Source organism: Cuculus canorus, chromosome 1 (genome assembly GCF_017976375.1).
Source record: "Cuculus canorus isolate bCucCan1 chromosome 1, bCucCan1.pri, whole genome shotgun sequence".
NCBI classification, from domain to species: domain Eukaryota; kingdom Metazoa; phylum Chordata; class Aves; order Cuculiformes; family Cuculidae; genus Cuculus; species Cuculus canorus.
Genome location: NC_071401.1, coordinates 100984502 through 101009131, shown reverse-complemented (window position 1 = coordinate 101009131; position 24630 = coordinate 100984502). Strand labels below are relative to the sequence as shown.

At 36.0% G+C, this 24630-nt stretch overlaps 1 long non-coding RNA gene across 1 annotated transcript; it reads left to right on the top strand.

The window, feature by feature from the left end:
• Positions 1-1216: 1216 nt before the first annotated feature.
• Positions 1217-11863, top strand: LOC128854409 (uncharacterized). The gene is made up of 4 exons (XR_008453486.1): positions 1217-1662; positions 2565-2684; positions 2869-2943; positions 11817-11863. It is a non-coding gene; the product is annotated as an uncharacterized LOC128854409 (long non-coding RNA).
• Positions 11864-24630: the final 12767 nt, after the last annotated feature.

Genomic DNA, 24630 nt, shown 5'->3' with positions numbered 1-24630 from the left:
CCTTTGTCACAAGCAACCAGAGAAGTTTATTTTGTGCTGGAGGGATATGCATAGCACAACACATAGCACAAGCTATCCTGTCTGTGCAGCATAGCACAGCATGGTCCTGGAACTGCTCAGATTAACTGTGCTATGAATCACTAACTCCTCAAAGTGCAATGGTCTTACAGTCAGGATGACTACATTCCTCTGCCTTTGGGCAATGTGTAATTCTCCTGCATGGTGTGCTCTCCTCAATATCAGGAGCCTTTAAAGCCTAGGAGGTGTCATTGAAGGGCAAATGTGTGTTTTTAGCAAGTTTCTCTTTCAATTATAAGGGACAAGTGCATCTTAAAAATATTGCTCTTACCTAAGCTTACAATGCAGCTGCTACTGTAGTCAGAATCATCCATTTTTTCACCAGAGTAAATTTGCAGGGAAATAGTGGTTAATCAGGCTCAGATTTCTCTGAAATCGTGTTTCTCATTTGGCATTGCTTCTAAAAGCACCTGAGAATCCTTAGTGTGAAATTTGCTTTCATATCAGATTTGTCCATCTTTAGTTTTACAGCTTGTCCTCATCTACTAATTGCTATGCAAATTGAGAGAGTCTAATATGCTGTGTACTTGCACAAGTGAGGGACCACATCGTACTCGAGTAAACTCTGAGAGGTTTCCTTTAGTCACATTGGGCACTGGCTTCATGGAGAGAAGTTGATTCTGTGTTAAACCACAGGAACTTATCTTTTTTACATCTGCTGCATTGAGGAGCTCAGTACTTTGGGATAGTTTTGCTAGAAAAGCTCCAGATCATTTTATCAGCATTTTACCAATAACTGCAGCTCCCATTTGCATAGGTAGAAGGAGTAGAACAGGGATGTGCTCGGACAAACCAGTCACAACCAAATGTCTGTTGCCTTCTGTTTCAAGATACTTTAAACATATTTCATCCCCCTTCATGCACCCTAGAGACCAAAAGTAGCGTAGTTTCATCCAAGATTAAGAGTACTTGCAGTCTTTTTAATGCAGGAGTTATTCCTATCCTAGAAAATTAAGCTGTTTTATTTACATAAGGTTTGTTGAAGCAAAGTTAAAGCTATTATAGTAATTAATTATAATAAACCTTCTAAGGAAATATTATTATGGAATGAGAAGGCATTCATTGATCAGCCGCCTGTGTGAGTGAATCTCTGTGCCCCAGTCCTTGGGTGTTATAAAATACCTAGCTTGTTATTAGAACAGTAAGTGTAAAATACTGTGACTGATCTTTTCTTTGCTTATAATAACGGGTCCAGATTATTTCTCATAGTTTTATTTTTCTTGTCAAACTAGACTAATTTCTTCAGTTTATTCCTTCTAGTATCTTTTATTACAGCTGTCCAGTGGTTTGCATTTCTGAATTTATTACAGTATTTTAGGTCCCACAATAGTTTTATAGTTTAGAAGTCATATTTTATGGTACAGTAATTACTGTCAACACATGTTCATTATCAGTATTTAATTTATAGTTTTTAAAAAAGTATATTCAATTCACCTTCTTTTGGGTTTTCCCTTTTGAATCTGCTCCTGCATGCAATCCTGTAAGCTAACGGCAATCAACAGGCATGGCAACGTAGCCCTGATTCTGGAAGGTGTCTTCACTGTATGCATGTTTTGAATACACAGACTTCGGCATTTCTACCTGGTAAGCTGAAAAATGTTAGAAATTCCTAAACTTCCCCTTTTTATTCATCTAAATCTTCTGTAACTTCTAGTTGGAAGCATCTTTTTCATGTAAATTGCTGTAAGAGAGTCCCTGTCTAGGTCAATGGACTGAGTTAGTCCTGAAAAGAAGCCGTTTTCCTGACAAATTTTCAGATCTGTGTTAGAACATAAAAAATGTCCACGTGACTAAAAACTTTGTGACTGCTTCCTACTATGTACAAAGAGGGGCATCTCTGTTTAAACAGATTTCCTTAACTTTCGACAAAATTTAGAAGGTGACTTTAAGTAATGGAAAGTACTTTCAAAATTCAATGTATGAATGTAAATCTCCACCGCAAGATAATGATACAGTTGCATCTGTTTCAGGCAGTATTCCTGTGACCAAGTATATAAAATAAACTTGTGACTATATGAAAGGAAAGTACAGAGAACAATAATTAGATTTTCCAATACGTCTTTTAAATTTTGTTGTTGAGAGAAGCACTTGACATAGTTAAAAGTGAAAAGACACTTCAAGCAGTTGGAAGCCTTATTTATGTTGAGAATGTTTTTTGTTCCGGGGAATTATGTGTTTCTTGAAGAGATGAAATGTATCTAAATCCTTTGCAAACAAAGCATACTGAAACAGAAAGCACTGCTGTACAGATGAAATAGCCCTTATCAAGACAGACTTACAGCTGCAGAAGTAATGTTTCGTTGTTCCAGGTGCAAAAAGTATTTCTGCTGCAGGTAGATGTCTTAATTAATGGGTGTTTGATTTAAATGTATAGCGATAAAAACTTTCTGACAATCTTTTTCAAGAAAACATGAAATTCTCAAAAAATCAGTTGCAAGAACAATAATAGCGAAATAATGAAATCTACTGTCCTGTTTCATCTTCAGACTGGCCCTATATGAACAGAGTCAGATTAGCATTTTAAAGACCTATGTGCCAGCATTCTTGATGGTGGAAGGGATATGTCTGAGGTGGGAGGAAAAGAAGTCCTACAGTCCCAGTTAAAGGTATTTCACTCTCTTTTTCTCGTGACTTTTTTTTCTCCCATCTCTTCTGACAGGAGGATAGTGCTTTGAACTGAGGAAAATGTGATGTCTGTGTTAAAGTCCCTATACCTGTCTTGGTATGTCTTTATTCAAGCCTAGTGATGCATGGAAAAATAACTGAAAAGTAACTATTATCCTGTTACAGAAAAGAAGGAAATGAAGATTAAGTAACCACGTAAGAGAGTCCTGGACTTCAGAAGATTTGGCATTAGTCAGGTAGGTCTAATTCATTCTGCCCTCCCCAATCCTTTTATAGGGAAAAAAATTTTTAGAGTCAGATAGTAGTCTTTAATTGCGGATAACACGGCAGACAGAAAATAACAGAGAAATAATTTCTAAATATAACAATTCCATGCTGCATTTGCTTTAAGTCACCTTACTGGTTTCTCGTCTTCTTTTATTCCTCACATGTAAATCTCGTTCATCTGAACATTAATATTAAAGTTAAATCCATCAAATTTCACAAGTTGCAATTCACTTCATCGAATTCAACTTAGTGATGGTTTTCCCTTAAGTAAATTGTATTAAATGCTGCTTTTGTCCTTTGAGTGTCAGAAGATGTCAAATGTAAATCATTAAACAGGATCACGGATTAGTTACTTTTTTATCCTTTTGGAAAGTGGACAAATACTACACTGTTAGTTTATAAGATGGCTATTTGTTTTCATATCTGTGGTCACGTATGCGGTTTTTCATTGTTTGCACTTGTTTCTTTTAAAAAGTCATTTCATTTCAATCCTGAAAAATCTAACAGATTGGTATAACTTGGAAATTGGGATAAACTGGTTATCAGCAATCATTTCTCTTAACTCTTCAAATGACAGAGTTGCTCTGAAGTTATCTACAAGAGACTTTCTTGGAAAGCAGCTATTACTGTTCAGACAGTTTTTACCCAGTTATATGCTGAAGAAACAAAGTAGTGTTGGGAACCACATCTGTGAGCAATACAGGGTCTTCTTGGTCCATCAGGATTGCTTGTGTATCTCTCTCTGAATCCTCTTCTGCCTTTAAGAAAGCTTTCTGATGACTTTCCTCTCTAGAACTTGTAGGGAGAGAAAAAAAAATGAGCTATTTCAGAAAGAAGAAAATTGCTTTTCAACAAAAGTTTGCCAGTCCCTGAGGATGAATGCAGTGGTCAAATATTTATATGCAATGTTATGTTGTACATATGCAGAATGTTCCTTGTCCTTTTTTTTTCTTTTTTTTTTTTTGTCTTTACCTGTTTAGTATGACTGAGATACTATTAATATTATCAGATAGAAATATGGAGAGCTTCTTTAATACAGTAGGATATTGATCTCATTCTAGTATGCTTAAGGGGTTTGTGGAAGTACTCATACTCAGGACTTTAGTATCATGTGTGAGGTAATATTATTTAACTTGAGAAAGGACATCAGAAGTTACCTGTAATGTGAATAACATGATTTGAACTTCAGATCATAGTGTTTCCATCTCAAATCATCCATTGAGCCTTCCTTTAATTTGGTAATTGATTCAAAATCAATAAACAGTCTGCTTCAAGTAGCTAAAAGGGAGTAGAGTACTAAAGCCTGAGGAAACAGAGTTATGCAATGTGACCTCCTGGAAATTATATTTTGAATGTGGAAAATATAATCCAAAAATATTTAAATCCATTCAAATTAGGCAATTTAGATAGCTAAATGCATATCATTTCATAGGCATTTATTTAATTACTACCTCTATAATAGAAAAAAATGTTTTCATTGAATCTGAAGTCTAACAGTAGATGAAAAATATGTATTTTTTATATTTTGATCATAAATAGCATCAAAAAACTCTAGTATGGTGTAGCGGCAATGTAAAAACCAACCCAACCCAAAGACTACTAAGCAACACAAAACTCATCATAAAAAAAAAGTATAACTTCTTTCTTAAATGATAACTTTGTTTTACTATCCAACCTCTGACTTTATTTATGTATCAATTATGCCTTATGTATTAGTAATAAAGCTTTAGAAAACAAAATTCTAATATACCGAAGCTTCCACCTATTGTTCTGATTCAGATTAAACTTTAAGTCTTTAATGAATGTTGTAAAAGAAACACAATCACAAAATAAATCATTCTTATTCATTTTCAGTTTTACTCCATAATGGTAACTGGAAAGCGCTCTAAGACTGGAAATGAAATTCTACTTCTTAGCTTGTGTATTTAGGAGATATGAGTCATTGCTATTCCTTTTTGGCTTTACAAGATTAATTTGCTTGCTTGCTTATGTGCAAGAGTACGGAGACTCCCTAGGAAAGGAAGAAATGCCAGGAAAACGTAATTGTAAAACTATAAACAATAGCATAGCAAAATAATACTTTATGATATAAGCTCCAAATTAACCTAAAACAGAATAACTTATATTTAAAAACAATTAAATTCCTTCATTTTTTAAATGCTTTGACATAGGTTATAATTTTGCAATCCGAGTAGTCTATTAATCAAACAAAAACTGTCAACTTGCTTGCTCTGTGTTCAGTAAAATTTTTGTTCTCATTTCTCAGAACAACAACATCTGGTACTAAAACTTATCTATTTGTTATCCTTTGTTAGTAATGATCTAATATTAACACCCCAAAAAACTGTTAATCCACTTGTTTAGTTTACATGAGAGTAAAATATCCTCTTGCTGCTCAAAATAGACATGTAATAGTATACTGTGTAATAGTACTGTGTAGTAGGCACTGTGTAATAGCAAATCCATAAAACTACTCTCTTTTTCATAAAATGCATGCCAGAAGAATCCAACTTCTTCAGGTAGCTGACAGGACGTCTGTAGGATCTGTGGAGTGAACTGAAGAAAATTAACGTTTTGCTAGTCAGGTTTTCAGTGACATTCGTAATCACTGTGTTCTGGGAGAATCTTTATTCCTTGACAGATATATGGCTTATCTTGCCCCTTCTTGCTAGTGAGAAACTCTGTCATAGAACTTATCTGTTGTGACAGGAAGATATAAGTATTACATTTTGTTATTTCATTGATACTTCTCCAAGTAATATCACATGCAGGATTATGTCAGAAAAGACAGAGAAGACTGGATCCCCCCCAAAGTTTGTTAACAAACACATCACTTTAAAATCCAAGGTACCAAAGGCCAACAAAATTAAATACAGCTTGTTACTGAGACTATGGACCTACGTGGTGTTTTCATGGAGGAACTGTGAATCACAGTGGAACAAACAAGGAGAGTAAATAAAGAGTTTATTCATGGTTCTGCCAGTTAGTCATTGCTTGCTTTTAGGCAAAACATATGTAGTTAGATTTTAAAAAGCAACTGCTGCTTTCTGGAGGAGCTTAGAGTCCCTGTAAACTCTGAAAAACCTTACAGTTGACTCAAGTAGAAACCTCAAGTTGGAGTGCTTACCCATACAAACCTTCACACCCACTTCAGCTTCAAGGACTCATGTGTTTATTTCCAAACCCAAATTTTTATTGATTTCATTCAGTAAAGTAGTGCTGTATTCAGTCAGGGCTGAAGCATGTTTCCCCAATGGCACAACTCTGGCAGGGCTTAACAGCATCACAGAAGTGAAAAAGTGGTGATGATGTGACTTGTCTACCTATGTTTGGACATCATCCTTCAATTTAGAAGGAAATGCTTAGGTGCTGAAAATTACCATCTTAACACCTACTTGCAGTTCTAAAAGGATGCTGTAGCAGAACTGTAGGTGAGATTATTAAACTAAATGTATAAACCTGAGGGCAACATCCCTTTAGATGTCATTTAAGAGAGACCTGTTCAATGCTACTTTCACACAGAGTTTTGTCTAAGGGCAACAAGGGGTTTTGTGCTTGTTTGTTTTCCTATTTGGGATGTTAAGAAATGCTTAAAAAAAACCTTTAAGTGTACTGAAGTTTCCTATGATGATATTCAATCATTACTAGAAAAGTCAGACTGTTTCCCTTGGATTTATATTTGCACTTATAGGCGCAGAAGCATGACAACAAGATAACAGAACTTCTGAAAACTTTGAAAAGAAATTAAGCTGTCAGCTTAAACATTATAAAGCAAGGATGACCACAGTACCATAGAAATTAGAAGCACATCACTCCTTATGAAAATACAGAACACTGTTGCAAGGTCCAATTTTTCACTTTCCAAAATAGAAGACAAACAAAATAGCTTCTCACCCATTTTCCATATAGTCTAGCAGAAATATTGCAGCTCTGCATTTTGGAAGTCTCTCATAGTATGACATGTACTTACATTCAGGTAATTGTTGCTATTATAAGTTTTGAAGTCATGGGAACAAGATATTGCTAATGGTAGAAATATTGAAGATTGAGTGGTTTAATTACAGGATTTTATTTTTTTCTAGTCACTTAAGAATTATATCCTCTCTGTTTTACATGAACTCAGAATGCAAATCTTTGCAAAGAAACATTATTAACTTAGCAGGAAAGACAAGTCTAATTGGGAATTTCATTTTCTTTACATGCAACATTGAGGCTATGCAAGGTAGTGGCTGCAGTTATCTTTCTATACAGAGCATTTCTAGCCTGCAGTGACTTCTACTTTGCCAGCTTTAAAAGTCTCTACAGAGAATCTCTTCTCAAGGTTGTGGAAAGGTCCATGTTATAAGACTTTAAAATTAAAACATGACTTTGAAATTTTAGGTTAGCATTTTAGCAGACCTGGTACACACACAGATCCATTACATATGTGACTCACTGAAAGAGTCCCTTAAAATGAAACAGCAAAATCATAGAAGCAATTTGAACAAGTACATTTTCTCTTTCCAGCTTATGGTATGATGTCAGACAGTAGCACAATTTTAAAAATCATGACTGGGAAAGTGTCTGGTTTCTATAATACATAAAATAATTGCCTAAATAGTATTTAAAAAATTTTAACTAAAGAGAAGGTATCAACATTTACCTGATATCTAAAAGTGGGTTATCTTTGGGTATATGAAGACATTTCTTCTCAAGTAAAAGCTTGTGGATGGCTGCATAAGAAATAAAATATTTTAAAGTGCATGAACATTCTGGCATTTCAGCTGTTGATGAATGTTGAATCTGCTGATGAATATTGCTGAAAAAACACCCTGTGTGTTTTTGTAGAAACTCTGTAAAAACATTACGAGGGGAAATAGAAGAGCAGATTGTTGAAAACGCATGAAAAGCACATTCCTGAGAATAAATAAAGAAACACAGTTCATCCACAAATGGAATAATACACTTCAGCTTCTATTAAAAGTTACTTAATATGCACATATAATGATTTCTTGAGTAGATCTTCTCTGTTCATACCTGTAAACTTGTGAAGTTTTACAACTCTAAACATTAAATGAGAAGAAAAATCTGCTCTTAAAGAGCAACACTTACACACTTAAATTTTAGAGAAAATTCTCCTTCAGTCTTTACTCTTGTTCATTTTTTCTAATATGATACTGCTTTGATTTTCATCTTTCATAGCAACTTACATGGAACGGTATGAAACATGGAAGAAAACATGAAAGAAAGAAGTTTAGCAATAAGAATCGTGAGTGAATTGAAATAAGTGATGTTCCTAATAAAGTATCCTAATTTCTTAGTGTGAAAACAGCTGGAAATCTGGCAGCAATAAGTTTCTTCTCTCATGTACTGAAGGTCCAGCAGTCTCAATCATCTGTAACAGATGATGATATGAGAACACAGCAGTCTCCAGTAAAACTGATTTCTGAGCCCTTGGCATTCCTGTTCACAATTCATAAAGAAGGGTGTACAGTGTTCTCTCCCCTGCAAGTGATTGCTGCCCTTCACTGCAACTAGGACACAGTTGTCTTTTGTGGCAAAATGGATATATAATTTAGACATCATAATTTCAACTTTAGCTGTATGGTGACAAAAGTCCTGAAATCCACTCCTTGTATATGAAACGTCACCTTTTATGTTTTCTCAGAACGTGTCTGTTTGCATTTCATCAGTTCAGCCCATATCATACAGAGATGGAGCGAAGAGTCTAAATTAATTATGAGAAGTATTTCTGTGATTTATGCATTATGCAGGCATTCTTGCTACAGTTACTGATGGATGTGCTCCCCACAGGACAAGTGTTCTAGCCCCCAACCAGCTTAGTAGTCCTTCATGGACAAGTTTCATGTCATCAATGTCCTTCTCGTACTGGGGATCTAAAACTGGACACAGTATCTGGATGTAGTCGAATCAGTGCTGATTAAACAGAGGAAATCCCTTCTCTCGATCTACCATCTGTGTCTGTGTTAACAACAGCCCAAGACACTACTGGCCATTTTTGTTGACAGGCTGCTGGCTCATGCTCTACTTGCTGCCTACCCAGACACTCAGGGTCTTTTCTACAAATCTGCCTCCCTGCTGGTGTGTTCCCAGTCTATAGGGTTGCTACAGGTTGCCCATTACAGGGGTAGAAATATATATATGCCATTGAATTTCATAAGGTACCTCTCAGACCTTTCCTACAGCTGTCTAGATCCCTCTGGACAGCAGATCTGCATTCAATCATGTCGAATGCTCCTCCCAATTTGGCAACATTTGCCATTTGGTGAGAGTGTCCTCCATTACCTTGAAGATGTTAGGCAAGACAAGTCCCACAACAGACCATTGTGGTATTGCACTTATTGGTTTCCTCTACCTAGAGTATTGCCCATTAACAACTGCTTTGAACCCAACCATCAATCCCAACTTATCTTACTGTTCATCCATCCAGATCAGAACATTCCAAATTGGATACAAGAGCATTGTCAGAAATAGTGTCTAAAGCCTTACTACAAAAGTTGAGGTAAATGATATTTACTGCTTTCCTCTCATCCACCAACCTAGGCATTCTACTACATATGGCAATAAATTTGGTCACCCATTCACTACAGTACAAAGCATACCCAAAAATGTGGTTCAGGTAAGTGAGGTCTTGACTATATATGGTCAGTCCTAATTCAGTATTCTGATATGTTTGGGGAAAGAAAACCATGAGAAGATAACTTTTGAATGGGAGATATATCCAAAACCTCTGGACTACAGATGTAGTTTGCCCTACTCTAAGAATTTAGATATGTGTAGAAAAAAACAATAAACAATAAAGAAGCATAGATAACTCCAAATAGTTTTATTTCCTTTCGCATTTGGAGTTGGAGTCCAGAACGTAATAGTAAACTAAGTCATAGCAGCTAATTACCTGTGGGTACTGAGAAAGTGGAAAAAAAGTTTGCCTGCCCTGATGTAACTGGTAAGACCATTAGCAGCTTTCATAAATCATCTAAATTGGGAAGCAATAAAAAGTGAAAAAAATTGTCCTTTACAGAAAATACATCCATGGGCATACAACATTGTGTAGAAAGCTGAGTTCAGAGTAGAACCACTATGTGTTAAAGCCAAACCATCAGATAGGATTGGACACCCTACCAAACACAGAAGAGTGTCCTGTTTTCCTGCATCAATGGGAAGTGAAATCCTTCAGTGGGTGTGACAAGGGACAGTGGTGAGGGGCAGCAGAATAGGAGTTGCTAACCTACTATATATATATATATATACATATATATAACCTACTATTCCTGCTACCTACCCTATTTAGTAAATACAATCTAAAGTTTATGTTCCTAAGTGGCGAGGTTCTGTTTCTATGGCTGTGATATTCAGTGGAGAATGAGGGTGTCTGAATGTTTTGGAGCATCCCTGTGCTTTTGTCAGCATTGCCAAACACTCTTTTTACATGACAGGTGTATTGCTTAGGCGGAACTGCTGCCTTGTTATACCAAGTATTTGAACTTTGCCTCTCTGTATGCTGTGTTCATTGATACAAAGAAGACTACAAGTGTTAGCCCTTTGCATTTGTTGGTCTGAGTGGGTCTTACCCTTTAAAGTACAGAATGTGATGCTTGAGGTATCACTGTGCCCTTGACATGCTTGTGTGATACATGCCCCAAAGACGCATTGGGTTGTTGGTGCAGAATTGTGGGGTTTGGCTTTTTTGGGGAAAGGGGTGAATAGGGAATGAGCATTTGTAGTGAGCTGCTTCCATATATACTGGATACCGTTGTTCACTCTTCTAGGAGCTCGGTTTGTGGTGTCTGTGTAAAAGATGCCAGCATTTGCCATGGAGATGGATGTTAGCTTAACATCTGCTAGCAAGCACAGAGACTGATTAGCCTGCTAGTAAGAACAGGATCAGACCGTTTGTATTGTTCCTGTTTATGCAAGTGCTGTAAAAGCACAATTCTTTCTTTGTACACCTGTTAACGGATGTCTGTGTCAGTGCCTGTCTTTTGGAAATGAAAGCTCGGCCTAGCAGGCTTTGAGAGGAAAGTTACCCTTGAATTCCAAAGTCTTCCAGATTTATTAACTCCTTAACATGCTGTAAGCATTCCCAAAGTTCCAGGTGTAGGAGTTCAATGTGAGAAGGAGACTGATCCTTTTGCAACCATGCCCAAAGTGCCATAATTTGTAACAAACCATATGACATTCAGTTAAAGGAATATGCTCAGTGTCTCAGGAAAACGAGAGTATACTACAAGAAACAATAAAATTTTGTTGGCTATAAAGCAAGCAGAGACCTAAAAGGAATAACCTAGAGCTGAACTCTCTACAAACTGTTCCCTGGATGTGTTCCAGAAATGTAAAATATCTCTGAATAATGTAAAAAAAGACCCAAACAAACAAAACAAAAAAAAACTCCAAACAAACCCCAAAAAACTCCAAACAATCAAAAAAATCCCCCAAGAAACAATATGCAGTTCAGACTATAGTAACAGATTAATGTAAATTTGTGTAAAGAAAAGTGGTTTTATAAATAACAGTTAAATCTTTGGAAAAGTGCTACAAAAATATACTAATTCAATGGCCTTAGTAGGTCTCTCTTAGTTTGTATACAGCATAATTGTCTGAAGAATAGCCAGCTGAAAAGATAGAATGAAGGGATAATAGCACAGATAGATGACTGCTGAAAAGTTACTTATGAATAACGGCTAATGAACTGGAAAAACTGGGGAAAGAAATGTCTTAACACCTTAGTACTAACAGAGACTTCTACTGATGGAGATGTTCCAGGCTGGATAGCTAAGTTAATTATTAATTATTAATTATTAATAACTAATTACAATCCTTTGTTATTATTGTTTTTCCACAGGTAGCAGAGAAGAACAAGTCATTCCTTTCAATCCCATGGGTATTTCTAATAACAAGGTGCTTATCTTTGCTTTTGCTATTTTTATTTATTTATTTCACTTTATTATCATACCTGGTCAGGTATAGTTCTTTCTTTGCCACATCTATCTTCAACACTTATCATTCAAATGGCTGTTTAAGCTTCAATGCTCACAGGCCTCTGCAGGACTCAGAATCAAATATTTTACATCCTGGATATATACTTCTATGCAAAATGTTTTTAGCATCTGAATGTCTTTTTATTCTCATGGATTATCTTCTAATTTCTATTGAAAAATGAAAATATTTAACTAAATGGTTATGGGTAAAAATATAAACACTCTGCAGGAGGTAAACAATATATGTAATCATTGCACTGAGACCTAATTCAGTCTGTAGGAAGACTGAAAAGTAGTATTGTGAGGAGTAAACAGTCTCATTTGTTTCTGTGAGATCCCGACTCCTACACAGACAGAACTAGGCATTTTAGTAAACAATGCAAACATATTCATTGAATAAAGAGGGAGAAAACTAAAACTCTGCACTAATAACCATGAAGTGAATACTTAATATCCAGTCACAAAGGGCCAATTAAAAGTATCTTGGAGATGAAAAAAAGATTTAGAGAAACTAGCGGGCTGATATTAAACCATTCTGATTACATGAACAGTCTATTCTGAGTAAAATGATCTTGTCAGATCGTAGGGTTATGTCTTCTTTTATGTCCTATTTGGAAAAACAGAGCAGCCTGTGCTCTGCCACACCTGTTGTTCTGTCTCATGCATGACCATGCCTGTAGACTTGTTCCCACAACCTCAACAGCTCTTCTACCAACCATGATCCTCATTTAAAGAAAGCCCCCAAAACCAAAAAAAACAACACAGTAGGATTATGGTTGTAGGGCAGGTACAAAAGCAACTGCACAGAGATACCCAATTTGGTCTGCAAGAGCTAACTCTTTATTCTAGTCTTGAGAGCAGAGCACAGATTCATGTAACCTGAAGCTTGGCTGGATTTTGCAGCCTGTTCTGCACTTCTTGCTGCCACAGCCAAATTGTTGCTGATATTTAAAGTAGGCCTTGCAATATATCTAATTCAGTTATATACTAACTGCAATCATTGTTATGACCTCAGAATTTATTTACAGCCTTACATATTCAGTCACCACTCCAGCTACTAGTTCTTCTGCTAGGATTTTTTGTTTAATTTCATATATCAATTAAATTATATATTTGCTCGTATATTTACAATTACTTTTTTCTATTAGGCTTCCATATTTCTCTGTCATCTGCTCCTCTTTAGAGAACTTTGCTAGCCCCTTACTGTTCTAAAGGCATCAAGGACCCCTGTTTCTGTTATTACTTGACAGTACTTTAAAAGAAACTAGAGATTATTATTATTAGAATCCTTACTAGAATGCCCTAATCCCTAAAAAGAATTTTGGGTCATTCACTCTCTTTTTCCCATGTTTATACCTGGAAAGGAGCCCAGAAAAAAAATTACTTAATCCATTTCCAGATAACCAAAGAAGAAGGAAAAGAGCAGGATCAGCCAACAAAGCAGAATCACAGAAAAGTTGCCTTGCCCTGTCTAAACACCTAGAAGAACTACTACAGGAGGAAACAGAGAAGTCAGTGCCTTTAATTAAATTCCTTGTATTCATCTACTCCTGTACTAGCTGTTGTATGACGTCCCAGAAAGAGATGAGATTGAAAAGCAAAGAAGCATAATCTTTCATGACAACTTCACAACAGCATAGAAACCCTCATTTCTTGAGTAGTGCTGAATTTTTTTAGTTGTTAAGCTGAGTGCACTGTGACGTTGAAATGCAAAAAAAAAGTGCAAAGGGACAAGAAAACACTATGATTCAGTTTGTTAGGGGATTAGTGTTCATTAAGAGAAAATAAGCCTGTTCAAGATAATATATTTGAAATTATAGTGCAGAATAACCATTTTCATCACGACAAAACTCTGTCAAGTACTACAAAGTGCTAAAAGCAAGAGGTATAAATAGGTACACAGATAAGGTAGTAGATCTGGAACTAAAATTAGTTAAATTTTACATTCCTAACAGTCTCTTAAATATCTAAATTTGTCCAAATATCTTCAAGGGGACACCATGAAGATCGTTTAGAAAATGTTTTTCTTGAAAGTTTGTTTCCCTGGGAAGCTGAGTATGCCTCACAAATATTCCAGGTTTCCCAAGCTTAATACAGAACACACAGATAAGAAGTCCAAGGATAAATCCAAGGAATTAAGCTTTAAAACATAATCACTTCTGTGTTTGTATACCCTTTAGCAGACTGGTTCTGTCAAATTCAGCCCTTAGGAAAAACAATAATTCAATCAAAGGCAGTGTTTAATATTTCTTGTGTTTGCAGTGAGTCCTAGATGTTCTGTTTCTACTCTTCTTTTTTTCCCAAGTCACGAATTCATGACTGTTTGTGACCATAGAAACTCCTTTTATGGAGCAAAAGGAGAGAATAGAAGCGATGTTGAGATCAATTCTTTGCACTTGTAGGTGGTGACGGTAGAAAAGTAGAACATAAACAGAAAATAAATTACATAAGATCCAATGAAACTACTGTTCTCCTTAATTATCATAGAATTATTCATGCTAGCATTTAATAACTTAAGATCATAGTAAAAAAAAGACAAAAACTTGCTAAAAAATACCCTCAAGTATTTAAGCAGGAAAGGGCCAGGACAGGAGCAGTTGCTGGGTTCTACATATGTAAGAAATGGAGTAAACAATCAAAAAACCCAATGCAAGAGGAAATATACTACATGAGAAAAAAAACAGACAAACCACCATTATAATTCCTGTCTGTAGTTACTACCTCAACAGCAAGTTTATTCTGGACCACACAGAATATGCACTGGGTAACAAAGTTTTTCCTGTACCTGTAGGAGCTACCATATGTCCAAACTTCACCTATTGTTCCACATTTATGAGTAACAGGGTTAATAGTCTATCATTTTTGTTGTATAAATAAAAGTTCATAGACTTAAGAGTTCAGTAACTAAACACTGTAAATAAAATGGTGAGGAAATAAAAGAAGTGTAGAGTCCTCAAGCTTCATTTTCAGATTTATGGTTTCTTCGCTGATGCTTCTAGGTTGTTTCCTATGCTGTATTTGAACGTTAAGAGGTTGTCTTGTGCAAGCAGTATAATATAAAAAAGTATATCTGCACCAAATCTTTTTTTTTTTTTTATGAAATAATAGAAACACAAACAAAAATAAAACAGATATAGTGAGGAAAAATAAATAGCTAATTAAAAGCTCTAGGGTTTTAAGATATAATAATGTCTGAATTACAATGTAGATTTTTTGCTAAGACCTGGCTTGGAAATCTATCTATTAAAATATTATTAGGAGATTACTCTGTCAGAGCCAGAGAGGAATAAAATATATGAGCACACAAAATTACAGCCTTGCAATTTATAGGTAATTTAAAGCTGTTATATTTCAATTTTTCAGAAAAGTTTAAAAATGTTTCATCAAGAAAAAAAGATTATAGAGATAACTTTTTTTTTAATTGAGACTTTGAAGCCTTGAAATAATATTCTTCATCCTCAACATGAGCAATATAATTTCTTATTTAAAAATATGAGATCATAAAATAACTCTTGTCTGAGATTCAGATTATCCTCTGTACAAACACATGCCTACATATCTGTGTGCAGGCATACAGTGTGCTGACCTTTCACTTCCATATATTGTGTTTATCACAGGTGATTTCCAATACATAAAGTTATCTGTAAAATCATTAATAGTCTGACATTTACAAGTGAGTCAATATGAAAATCCATTTTAATACATATCCTACAGCTAACACCAATTACTCAGCTAAGTAATACAACTAAGGGATTATTGAGCAATAGAAAGGAAACATTGAAAAAGACATTTATGTTGTCCGTTACTTGTTCGTTGTCAGCCAGTTTCATGAATAACCAAACTAACACATCTGACAAATAGTTAGCAGTAAAATCAGACCTTTCTATTATAGATTGTGATTTTTTTATATAAATATAATGCAAGGTCTTTTAATGTTAGACTATGGTGCTTGGAAAATTCCCCACAAGGTTTTAGCGAAATAAGGTTTCTCACTAGGAAACATCTAAGCAATTATTAGACAACACAAATACCAAACAAATATCTAAACAAATACTAGGAACCTTTGTGAATGTGCTGAATTTACCATTTATACTGATGATCTTTCTCACTACAACCTGTTTCTATTGTTGTGAGACTTTGTATTTAGTGAGTTGGAAATGGCCTGAATACACTAACAGTAATCTGCTTACTAACTCTACTACTTATGAAGCACAGAAAGCGACCTGTTTAGTATGTGGTACTTGTTTTAATTTTGGTTTATTTATTTATTTACTTTTCAACAAAGCACATTCTTTCAGTCAGTAAAGCTCTGGGCAGTGCTGACTAAAGACTGCGAAGAGAAATATGAGAGGATTTTGAAAAAGTTTTATTGAGTTGAAAAAAACCCTAAGTGTACTTCGATGCTTTCTTCAAAATATTCTTAGAATATTCCAGTTGCTGTGTAGCTGTAAAGCTTCCAAACACGCTTGGAGTAATGTCCTTTTTGTCATCATCATTGTTGCTATTAATACTTATTATTTAAGATATTGCTAGTGAATACTTTGAAGCATTTGATTAGAAAAAAAAAAGTGTGAAATTTCTAGATTTTACTTTACTTGCAGGCTGGCTACCCATGTTAATCAGCACAATTTTCATTATACATCCACCTCTGTCTCCTCGTACTGACATATTTCCCTCTCTGACGAGCATAAGTACCACTAGCAACTGTAATATTTCAACATGAAGTGGATTTAATAGATAAGGAGAAGCAAAAGAAGGAAACACAGAATACGGTACATAAGGGATAAGTACAAATATTTCTCTTATAATGGCTTTCTCTTTAGTAGTAAATGCTCTAGGGAGAATTTTGTTTAGGATTTTCTGTCACTCATTACAATTGAAATTACTATCTGCATTGAAATGAGCATTTTCCCTGAAAGTCCCCAGGAACAGAATGTTACTGATGAGATTATCTTTTTCTAACTATTTGGCTGTTGTAAAAGAAGCATTGGTTGACATAGTACATCATGCACTATATATTTTATTTTTTTATTATGTTCTTTCTAAAAAATAATGCAAATTTGATCATGGAGAATCCTATGAATAGAAAAGAAGTTATTCTCATCTGGATTGAACTCATCGGGGGAAAAGTAACTTCCAGATTGCACAGATGGAAGGCAGATGATAGAGAGGGTGGGATAGTATATAGAGGAGAGAGATTTCTGAAAGGCTCAGCAAGCCAATAATGACAAAAACAATCTAGGGATCAGAGGATGTGTTTAGAGTCTGTGGCAACTCCTAAAAGCAATGAGCTAAGAGAAATCAAGCATAGTAGCAACTAGCTGTCCTGCAGGGATTTTCTTTCAGTATTTATGGACATTTTAGAATCCTCTCATTCAAAATGTTAAGAAACATTTTAGAATGTCCATAAATGGGTCAGAATAAAAGACAGGAATCAACGAGAACCTTGCGTATACTACAGGCCACCTGATCAAGGAGAGACAGCCGATGAAGCTTTCTTCCTCCAGCTACAGAAGGCTTCACGCTCTCAAGCTCTCATCCTACTCGGGGACTTCAACCAGCTGACATACGGTGGAAAAGGAGCACGGCAAGCTGTACACAATCCAGAAGACTCCTGGAGTGCATTGAAGATAGTTTCTTAATCCAGCTAATAGAGACTCCAACCTGAGGGGATGCAATACTGGATCTGATTGTCACTAATACGAGTGAACTCATCAGCGACACTAGGAGTGGAGGCAGCCTGGGCTGCAGTGATTGCACATTAGTGGAGTCCAAGGTCCTGAGAGATATGGGACGAGTGAGGAGTATAGTCAGGACTCTAAATTTCAGGAAAGCAGATTTCCAGCTCTTCAAGGAGCTACTCAGTAGTACCTCCTGGGACAGAGCAAGACAGAGCTGGCAAATATTTAAGAATGCTTTCCATGAGGCACAAGAGTGTCCAGTCCCCAGATGTGGGAAATCAGGATGGAAAGGGAAAAGACCAGTGTGGCTGAGTCGAGACTTGCTGGTCAAAGTGAAGAACAAGAGGGAACTGCACAGGCAGTGCAAACATGGAAAGTAACCTGGGAAGTGTATAGGGACTCTGCCCGGTTGTGTAGGGATGAGGTTAGGAAGGAGAAGGCGCAGCTGGAGCTGAACTTAGCAAGGGAAATGAAGACCAACAAGAAGGGCTTCTACAGGTACATCGATCAGAAGAGGAAGACTAAAGAGAGTACACCCACTGATGGGTGAAAACGATGACCTCATATCAACAGACAAGGAGAAGGCTGAGGTACTTAACAACTTTTTTTTCCTCAGTCTTCCCTGATAACCACTCTCCTCACCTCTCCTGCATCATGGGACAGCAAGATGGTGACCAGGGAGGTAAACCACCCACCTCCACTATAGAGGAGAATCAGGTTCCTGACCATCTGAGGAATCTGAACATATATAAGTCTATGGGACCTGATGAGATGCATCGCAGAGTCCTGAGGGAATTGGCCAATGTCGCTGTCAATCCACTTTCCATGATATTTAAAAGTCATAGCAGTCAGGAGAAGTCCCTGGTGACTGGAAGAAGGGTAACATTGTGCCCATTTCTAAAAAGGGTAGAAAGGATGATCCTGTCAGCCTCACTCTGTTCCTGGAAGATCACAGAACAGATCCTCCTAGAAACTGTACTAAAGCACATGGAGGACAGGGAGGTGATTAATGGCTTCACTAGCAGCAAATCCTGTATGACCAACTTAGTGGCTTTTTATGATGGTATAACCACAGTAGTGAACATGGGTAAACCAATGCATGTAATCTATCTGGATTTCTGCAAAGTCTTTGACACAGTCCCCCACAACACCCTTCTCTCTAAATTGGAGAGATATGGATTTGATGGGTGGACTGTTTGGTAGATAAGAAACTTTTTGGATGGTCTTATTCAGAGAGTAGTGGTAAATGGCTCGAAGTCCAGATGGAGATTTGTGATGAGTGGTGTCCCTCAGGGGTCTACATCAGGACCAGTGCTGTTTAATATATTCATTTTCAGTTAATATCTTCAGTTTGCTGATGACACCAAGGTAAGTGGTGCAGTTGCAACACTGGAAGGATGGGATGTCTTCCAGAGGCACCTAGACAGGCTGAAGAATTGGGCCTGTGTGAACCTCATGAGGTTCAACAAGACCAAGTACAAGGTCCTACACCTGGGTCGGGGCAATCCCCGTTTTCAATACAGGATGGCAGATGATGTGATTGAGAGTGGCCTTGCAGAGAAGGACTTGGGGGTGCTGGTTGATGAGAAGCTCGACACGAGCTGGTAATGTGCTCTTGCAGCCCAGAAGGCCGACCATATCCTGGGCTGCATCAAAAGTGTGGCCAGCAGGTGGAGTAAGGTGATTCTGCCCCTCTATTCCTCTCCTGTGAGACCCCTCCTGGAGTATTGTGTCCAATTCTGGAATCCTCAACATAAGAAGGATATGGAACTGTTGGAACAGGTCCAGAGGAGGGCTAGAAGGATGATCAGAGGGCTGGAGCACCTCCCATACAAGGACAGGGTGAGAGAGTTGGGCTTGTTCAGCCTGTAGAGGAGAAGGCTCAGAGGAGATCATATAGCAACCTTCCAATACCTGAAGGGAGCCTACAGGAAAGCTGGGGGGGGACTCTTTACAAAGGCTTGTAGTAATAGGACTAGGGGTGATGGATATAAACTGAAGGGGAGCAGATTTACACTAGACATAAGGAAGAATTTCTTTGCTATGAGAGGGATGGGACACTGGAACAGGCTGCCCAGGGAAGTTGTGGATGTCCCGTCCCTGGAGGCCTTCAAGGTCAGGTTGGATGGGACAGCCTGATCTAGTGGGACATGTCCCTGCCTATCTCAGGGGGGTAGGAACTAGATGATCTTTAAGGTCCCTTTCTACCCGAACTATTCTATGATTTTACAGATTTTTAGTGCCAGTAATTGCACATGCCCATGCTATTTAACAGCATTATTTGTCTGAAAATCAGGAACTGAATCAGCAGAGAAATCATTATAGAGCCAGGGCTTTTTGTGTGGCCTCAAGAAGCACTAAAAAAGCCCTGCCGAAATTTGGAAATGGGACAAGGAATACTTGTGTCATGTCTTGCTCGAGATGTAAATTTTGATGGTGATGTGTCCTGCAATGCTTCCTGCTGTTTTCTTTAAAGACATATTTAGATTTTTAATACAAGGTAGATGTGAAGACTAATAAGGAGTGGAGTCATAATAGAGGTACTTCATATAGCGAGTGAGAAAGGTCTATGTTTTACCACAAATTTGAGCTTTCATTGGGGCAGAATATCAGCTGATAACATTCTTGGACAACTTGCATGAAGTGAAAAACATTAGAGGGAAAGCAGTAAGGAGACTACCTCTGACTCTACCTGCAACTAGAAGGGAAAGAAAGAAGAGAAAGGAAAGAGAGTATTTTCTTATAATGTGTTATTTTGCACATAAAGTATTTTATTACCAGTGGAAAGAAAAAAATCAGAGCTCTTTTCCATGAGCTTAGTTAGCTGGGCTAGTGGAAAACTTTGTCATTCTGAATTTAGGAAGATATCCTTATTTATTCATTCAGAAATAAATTGTGTAGGTCATGCCTACAGGGTACAGGTAAAATCTTTTTTACCATTCTGTCATTCATTATGGATATGCCTTATTTTTAGATATTAACAAGTTTATTGAAATTTTAACTTTTGAGTTTTAGGCATATTAAAATATATTTTCCATAGGTTTTCTTCGCATGCCATATTTACAGAAACTTAGGCTGCTTTAACGCTGTTAAATGTTGACACTTTTTTCCATCTTGATTTTTACTGCATTAGATTCCATAGGATGCCATGTTGTTTTTTTGAATTTTGAATTAGCAGTTGTAATCTTTTGAGTGCATACAACCTGGAAAAAAACCACCGTTAACAGAGAAGAAATAAAAAGAAGTACCCTAAAAATAATTTTAAAAGTCCCACCATGAACAAAGCAGAACCAAAATAAAACACCCGAAGTAGAATGTTGTTTTATGTACATTTCAGGGTTTATACTGTCATAAAGTTAATGGAAACTGGTGAAAAGAAAAATGATGTCGAGAAAATTTCAGAAATTTGTGTTCCTAGTGATGAAACTGTAACAATTTTCCTATAGGTTTCGATTTCATGTATTTTAGAGACTGCATTAGTAATGAATTGGATTTTTATTTACCTTGGATATGGAGCTCCAGATATGGAGCTATGATCACTCTTGAGGGTTAGAATTCATACTACTACAGGTTTGTAGTAACAGTAATTTATGCATTCTGGTTTTTAAGTAATAAGTATGTATTTCTGACTTGGCAGTACACTTAAAGAGTTTGTTTATAGCTAAAATATTTTCACTAAATTAATGTTTTATATTTTGAACTGTATTGCAAATGATGTCATGGTTACATATTTAGAATGGAGGAAGTGAAGGATTGTTTACAGTCTTAGAAAATATATCACACATTTCTGGATTTCAGCATGGACTTTACAAGAAATGTGTATTTGAAGCTGATTCTGCACTATAGCTATGGAAGAAACCAAGTACTACATGTATGAAACCCATTAAAGTATTATTTGCAAGACACTTCAGTGGGAGAAGTTAAAAAAAATGTTTTCTGCATCTTATTATAAATATATTTTTTTCATATGCTTCTCATTTATTTCTGTTTCGGTGGCAGACAATATAAATCACCACATAATTCCAATATATATCCCTATCCTCTCCTATCAGACCTATCCACATAAGATATTATATATGTTATTATAAGGAATCTTTTCTATTTTTTTCCTACAGAACATCATAAATACTGTATATTTAACAGATCTATCCTTAATTACAAATCATTCTGATTATGGAAACAAGTTCTAATCTCCTCCTCTGATTTAAATTAAATAAAAATGTACACAGCAACAGCCAGGCAGCTTCATTTGCCTAATGCACAGAGTAAACAACCACAGTGTTACATCAGAATTCAGGTCTTGTGGACTCAGCCCTCAGAAGCTCTTTAGTAAGAAAAACTATCATAAGAATAATAATAAAAGTGAAAACATAACTATAAATTGCTTGTTCTGTGTAGGTAGGATATAAATCAAGATTTTGTGGTTTTTTGGTGAAACGTTTACAGAAATATCAATCTTGTGGCATTCATGTTCATTTAATTGTTCTGAAAAATTCACTCATAAAAAACTATCTTTATAAGTGCATATAATCTCAAAGATCCATTTTGTAGTAAAAATCATACTGAAGTATTAATGAAATATCATTTTCTCTTTGGAAAGAAACCTTGTTAAAGGACTGTAAAGTTAAATATAATGTCAGTTTTGAAAAAGTGAGGAAATACGAACCAATTTTTCATCATCACCATAAGGTTTTGATATACCACTGATTTTATTTTAGAACAAATATATCGTTAAGGTCTAAGAAAGAGAAGATGTGCTTTTTGCTATCTGTCAATATAATAAGGCAACTTCACTAATGCTATATCTAAAAGAAGGTTGCTGAAGAGGAAATAAAGGACAATTAGATATTTTCCACATGAAATATACGGATGTTTTTCTTCTGATAGTCAAGTATTCTGCTGTCAGTATTCACGTCAAATCTATAGTATTAGTATTCTAAATGGATCTTTCTGATTCATCACTTTAACTGTCATCCAAACTTCACTAATTCAAAAGATTTGAGGTTACTCACTGAAAATATCAGCCAAATAATTCAAAGTATTTTTCAAATGTGTAATGAAATGTTGCAGTTAAATTATATGTACTGGAATGGTGTATTATGTTTTAATTGACATATTTTAGAATACAATATAATACTTGCACAGTTTTTGATCTGAAGAATGGATGTTCTTAGGCTGCTCATTTGCATGTCAGTAAAATTCAGTTCCATTCAAATACAGATAGTAGCTGAGCTGTTGATAAATGTCATTAGCATACCAACGTGCTTTCCACAATCACACATCTGACAACAGAATTGTTTGAGTATTATAGATAAAACAGAACTGTTGCAGACCATTTAGCAAAACCCCAAACCAGTGAACTTCACAGCTTACTAGGATATATTCCAGACATAAAAATTCAGGTATATTTCCAGAATGACTTCTCAGGTTTCAATACTTTCAGTTGTGGCCATGCTAGCTGTCAAGAGGGACTGTTCTTACTTATTGTTTGGAATTTTGTAAGATTCAGAGACATGTCTCTTTTAATTAGAAATCAAGAAATCATTCAAGACTTTTACTGCCTTTTCATGTCAGACTTCAGAGCATGGCTGTATTCATTTGGCTATTCCAATGTGGGATTTGAGCAGCAGGTATTCCTCTAGCAAGTATAAAAAAAAAGCTTCTGAGAGGGAAGTGAGAAAAGCTATGGTTTTGAATCTCTTAAAAGAATAACTCCTTTGTGGTGATTGAATAGGAACTCTGTTGGACAAAGAACACATTTTCATGCACTGATACAGTTATGTTATGCTCAGCTCTCTGAGATGGAATCTTTGTTACCTGAAAATACAGAACTAATTTCACTAATAAATATTCCAATTTACACCTTCTCATGACAACTTTTTTTGGTTTTATGGAAGGAAGAGGGCTTTTTTAGTCAGTTGTCCATATTCCCCTTGTGTCCTTGAAACTGTAGAAACACAGTCCAAAAAGTGCTCGCAAGAGGAAAAATATTTTGAAATCTTTTTGCATTTATGAATTCATTTCTCTTTCCTCACAGCTCTAAGCCCTTGCAGCGTAGTCGAATCTCTTGAAAGCTCTTTTTCTTTAAACACACAGTGTAGATATGGAACTAACAATTCACAGTTGTGGACATTTTGACCATTGTGTTTATACTACGTTATTGGACTTCTAAAGGTGAATGACACTTTTGAACAACTAAAAGGCTTCAAGTTGCATATTTTACTGTCTGTAATGATTTCAAAAGTCAGCTGCATGCCCCATAAACATTGCCACTATAAACTGTTCTTTATGTGGGAATATTATTGAACAATTTTTTTTCCTTTTAATTAACCTCCATTTCCCCACTAAATCAAAGCTATTATCTCTCCAACAAAATGCTATATTTTTCAGACTAAAGAAGGTTTTTAAGTATATATGGTATTTCACTTAGAAGTGTACTAACAGCAATGTCCTAAGCAGTCCATTACAGTGAACAAAAGCTGCACCATAATAAGGTTCGAACAAGTTAGTTTATCCAAGTTTCTAATTCCTGCATCATAATTTTATTTTTATCTTTTTGTTCACAGTTGCCACGTGAAGTCTACTTCTCATTTAGAATGGGAGTGTTTTACTGTCTGAAACGTCGGAAGTCAAGACTACTTAACAAATTTGTTTCCAACATGCTGAGGAGATACAGGTTAGGTGCATGTTAACTAAAATTTCCAAATAATAAGAATTATGGTGTTTTTATTTTATTGACTGTAAGGGAGACAGGAAACAAAGATCTGGGCTACTGAACATTTCTTTCCTCTGTCCATAAAGATTTCCTGAAAGTAATCTGTCCACCTTTTAAGCATGAAGTCAATATCAGAATTTTCCTTTGGCTAGCCTAGATGTGATCAGAACTATCAATTTCTGCAATATTTTGGACAATATTTTTTTTCATTGGCTAATAATATAATCTCTCATCTTCTAACCTGTCAGAGTACATGCCATTATTAGTATGTCAAAAGGTAATAAAA